The following is a 5,000-nucleotide window of genomic DNA, read 5'->3' as shown; positions in this document are numbered from 1 at the left end:
GCTGCTTTTTGGGATTCGCCACCCGGAGGTGGAGCGCGGACAAAGCTACCGCGCCGGAGCGAGCAGGAGCCTCGCTCCGAGTGTGCACCCGCAGACGAAGCACGGCCAGAGGCCGCCGGATGCCGCCCATGGCGAGCGCACACACTTTGCGGACACCTCGGATTGGCCACCCGGAGGTGGAGAGCGACCCGCAGACGAAGCACGGCCAGGGGCCGCCGGATGCCGCCCATGGCGGGCGCTCTCGCTCCTCGGACAGCTCCATCGGCGCAGCATGGCGCTCGCGGTCGTCATTACCCGCTGGCGAGGCGCGGCCAGGGCCGCCAGGCGTCGCCTATCGCGTGCGCAAACTCCCAGCAAGCACCAACGTGCTCCTTTGGATGTTGTCATCCGGAGGTGATAGCGCGGCCCGGGCCGCCTGACGCGGCCCATCGCGGGCGCTCCTCGTCGGACACCTGCGTCACACAGCCTGGGTGCCAGCTGTGGAGTGACACTTAGAGAAAAAGAAGCACAAGTCACTCATATCAAAGTTCCCGTTCCCTTTTGTTTGTGTCACGCTTGGAAATGCTTGAGAGGTGACACTTTGTCAAAATTGCAGCTGGTGTCTCATCATCATCATCACCGCTGCTCATCAGCCTTCCTTGGATGCCTGCCATGCACGCGGCCCAACGGGGCACTCAGATGGGGTGGGCAGCCCGGACCGCCTTGCGCGGCCCAACACGGGCGCCCAGGGGGACGCGGAAACCCGTTTTAGAAAATAACCTCCAGGGGTTTTCCAAGAGCGGCACAGCCCCAGCTCACGTCCGTGTTTCAGTGCGTCAAAAGCGGATTCAAAAGTGTGCTTTTCTCGGTACTTCCCCTGGAGGTCAGTGTTTCTAAAAACTGGGTTTCCGAAATCGTGCTGGAGGTGTTTTGGTCAACCAGGAAAAATGGCATTTACGGGAGAGGGTAAAGTATACCCCCCCCCCCCCCTCTCGGCTGATTTACCCTCTCCCGTAAACGCGTTTTTTCCTGGTCGACCAAAACACTCATTGACTCCCATTCATTTGACACTTTGTCATTTTTTCAGCACTTTTTTCGCGCATTGGGTACTCCGCCCATTGACTCCCATTCATTTGACACTTTGTCGTTTTTCCAGACCTTTTTTCACGCATTGGGTACTCCGCCCATTCACTCCCATTCATTTGACACTTTGTCGTTTTTTCAGCACTTTTTTCGCGCATTGGGTACTCCGCCCCATTCACTCCCATTCATTTCACACTTAGAAAAATCATCCGAGCGGCTCTCCACGCATTTTATAGCCGCTTTGGGGCTCCAGCCGCCTCGGCCTTCATTTCTGACTAGGCTCGTGTGGACTTTGTCGTTTTTTCAGCACTTTTTTCGCGCATTGGGTACTCCGCCCCATTCACTCCCATTCATTTCACACTTTGAAAAATCATCCGAGCGGCTCTCCACGCGTTTTATAGCCGCTTTGGGGCTCCAGCCGCCTCGGACTGCATTTCTGACTAGGCTCGTGTGGACTTTGTCGTTTTTTCAGCACTTTTTTTACACATTGGGTACTCTGCCCCATTCACTCCCATTCATTTGACACTTTGAAAAATCATCCGAGCGGCTCTCCACGCGTTTTATAGCCGCTTTGGGGCTCCAGCCGCCTCGGACTGCATTTCTGACTAGGCTCGTGTGGACTTTGTCGTTTTTTCAGCACTTTTTTTACACATTGGGTACTCTGCCCCATTCACTCCCATTCATTTGACACTTTGAAAAATCATCCGAGCGGCTCTCCACGCGTTTTATAGCCGCTTTCAGACTCCTGCCGCCTCGCCTGCACTTCCGCCTCGGTCCGTTAGGATTTAGGCCTTTTTTCAGCACTTTTTCTCCGTTCCTCCGGGGCGACAGCGGCTCTCCACGCATTTTATAGCCGTTTTCAGACTCCTGCCGCCTCGCCTGCACTTCCGCCTCGGTCCGTTAGGATTTAGGCCTTTTTTCAGCACTTTTTCTCCGTTCCTCCGGGGCGACAGCGGCTCTCCACGCATTTTATAGCCGTTTTCAGACTCCTGCCGCCTCGCCTGCACTTCCGCCTCGGTCCGTTAGGATTTAGGCCTTTTTTCAGCACTTTTTCTCCGTTCCTCCGGGGCGACAGCGGCTCTCCACGCATTTTATAGCCGTTTTCAGACTCCTGCCGCCTCGCCTGCACTTCCGCCTCGGTCCGTTAGGATTTAGGCCTTTTTTCAGCACTTTTTCTCCGTTTCTCCGGGGCGACAGCGGCTCTCCACGCATTTTATAGCCGTTTTCAGACTCCTGCCGCCTCGCCTGCACTTCCGCCTAGGTCCGTTAGGATTTAGGCCTTTTTTCAGCACTTTTTCTCCGTTTCTCCGGGGCGACAGCGGCTCTCCACGCTTTTTATAGCGGTTTTCAGACTCCTGCCGCCTCGCCTGCACTTCCGCCTAGGTCCGTTAGGATTTAGGCCTTTTTTCAGCACTTTTTCTCCGTTCCTCCGGGGCGACAGCGGCTCTCCACGCTTTTTATAGCCGCTTTGGGGCTTTAGCCGCCTCGGCCTGCATTTCTGACTAGGCTCGTGTGGACTTTTTCAGCACTTTTTTTGTGCATTGGGTACTCTCGCCCATTGACTCCCATTCATTTGACACTTTGTCATATTTTCAGCACTTTTTTGGCGCATTGGGTACTCTCGCCCATTGACTCCCATTCATTTGACACTTTGTCATATTTTCAGCACTTTTTTGGCGCATTGGGTACTCTCGCCCATTGACTTCAATGCATTTACTGCAACTCCTGCCTGTGTCCGCCAGAGGGCGTCTGGCTTAACAGCGGCTCTCCACGCTATTTCTATCCGCTTTGAGGCTCCAGGCAGCTCGGCCTGGGTTTCTGAATTTCTCCCTTGACACTTTGTTACTTTTTCACCTTTTTTCTCATTTCATCCAGGGACACAGCGGCTCTCCACAGACTTTCCCGCGGCCCCTGGGCTCCAGGACCCTAGGCATGGGTTTCTGCCTAGCTCCCTTGACACTTTGCCATTTTTTCACCTTTTTTCTCATTTCATCCAGGGACACAGCGGCTCTCCACAGACTTTCCCGCGGCCCCTGGGCTCCAGGACCCTAGGCATGGGTTTCTGCCTAGCTCCCTTGACACTTTGCCATTTTTTCACCCTTTTTCTCATTTCATCCAGGGGCACAGCGGCTCTCCACAGACTTTCCCGCGGCCCCTGGGCTCCAGGACCCTAGGCATGGGTTTCTGCCTAGCTCCCTTGACACTTTGCCATTTTTTCACCTTTTTTCTCATTTCATCCAGGGACACAGCGGCTCTCCACAGACTTTCCCGCGGCCCCTGGGCTCCAGGACCCTAGGCATGGGTTTCTGCCTAGCTCCCTTGACACTTTGCCATTTTTTCACCCTTTTTCTCATTTCATCCAGGGCAACAGCGGCTTTCCACAGACTTTGCAGCCGCCCCTGGGCTCCAGGACCCTAGGCATGGGTTTCTGCCTAGCTCCCTTGACACTTTGCCATTTTTTCACCTTTTTTCTCATTTCATCCAGGGACACAGCGGCTCTCCACAGACTTTCCCGCGGCCCCTGGGCTCCAGGACCCTAGGCATGGGTTTCTGCCTAGCTCCCTTGACACTTTGCCATTTTTTCACCCTTTTTCTCATTTCATCCAGGGCAACAGCGGCTTTCCACAGACTTTGCAGCCGCCCCTGGGCTCCAGGACCCTAGGCATGGGTTTCTGCCTAGCTCCCTTGACACTTTGCCATTTTTTCACCCTTTTTCTCAATTCATCCAGGGACACAGCGGCTCTCCACACACTTTAGAACCGCCCCTGGGCTCCAGGCAGCTCGGCCTGAGTTTCTGAATTTCTCCCTTGACACTTTGCCATTTTTTCACCCTTTTTCTCAATTCATCCAGGGACACAGCGGCTCTCCACACACTTTAGAACCGCCCCTGGGCTCCAGGCAGCTCGGCCTGAGTTTCTGAATTTCTCCCTTGACACTTTGCCATTTTTTCACCCTTTTTCTCATTTCATCCAGGGACACAGCGGCACTCCACAGACTTTACAGCCGCCCCTGGGCTCCAGGCAGCTCGGCATGGGTTTCTGCCTAGCTCCCTTGACACTTTGCCATTTTTCCACCCTTTTTCTCATTTCATCCAGGGACACAGCGGCTCTCCACAGACTTTGCAGCCGCCCCTGGGCTCCAGGACCCTAGGCATGGGTTTCTGCCTAGCTCCCTTGACACTTTGCCATTTTTTCACCCTTTTTCTCAATTCATCCAGGGACACAGCGGCTCTCCACAGACTTTACAGCCGCCCCTGGGCTCCAGGACCCTAGGCATGGGTTTCTGAATTTTTCCCTTGACACTTTGCCATTTTTTCACCCTTTTTCTCATTTCATCCAGGGACACAGCGGCTCTCCACAGACTTTACAGCCGCCCCTGGGCTCCAGGCAGCTCGGCCTGAGTTTCTGAATTTCTCCCTTGACACTTTGCCATTTTTTCACCCTTTTTCTCAATTCATCCAGGGACACAGCGGCTCTCACAGACTTTAGAACCGCCCCTGGGCTCCAGGACCCTAGGCATGGGTTTCTGCCTAGCTCCCTTGACACTTTGCCATTTTTTCACCTTTTTTCTCATTTCATCCAGGGACACAGCGGCACTCCACAGACTTTACAGCCGCCCCTGGGCTCCAGGCAGCTCGGCCTGGGTTTCTGAATTTCTCCCTTGACACTTTGCCATTTTTTCACCTTTTTTCTCATTTCATCCAGGGACACAGCGGCTCTCCACAGACTTTGCAGCCGCCCCTGGGCTCCAGGCAGCTCGGCCTGAGTTTCTGAATTTCTCCCTTGACACTTTGCCATTTTTTCACCTTTTTTCTCATTTCATCCAGGGACACAGCGGCTCTCCACAGACTTTGCAGCCGCCCCTGGGCTCCAGCCAGCTCGGCCTGAGTTTCTGAATTTCTCCCTTGACACTTTGCCATTTTTTCACCTTTTTTCTCA

The sequence above is a fragment of the Dunckerocampus dactyliophorus genome, unplaced genomic scaffold, assembly GCF_027744805.1.
Source record: "Dunckerocampus dactyliophorus isolate RoL2022-P2 unplaced genomic scaffold, RoL_Ddac_1.1 HiC_scaffold_90, whole genome shotgun sequence".
Lineage (NCBI taxonomy): Eukaryota > Metazoa > Chordata > Actinopteri > Syngnathiformes > Syngnathidae > Dunckerocampus > Dunckerocampus dactyliophorus.
Note: the sequence above shows the minus strand (reverse complement) of the source record.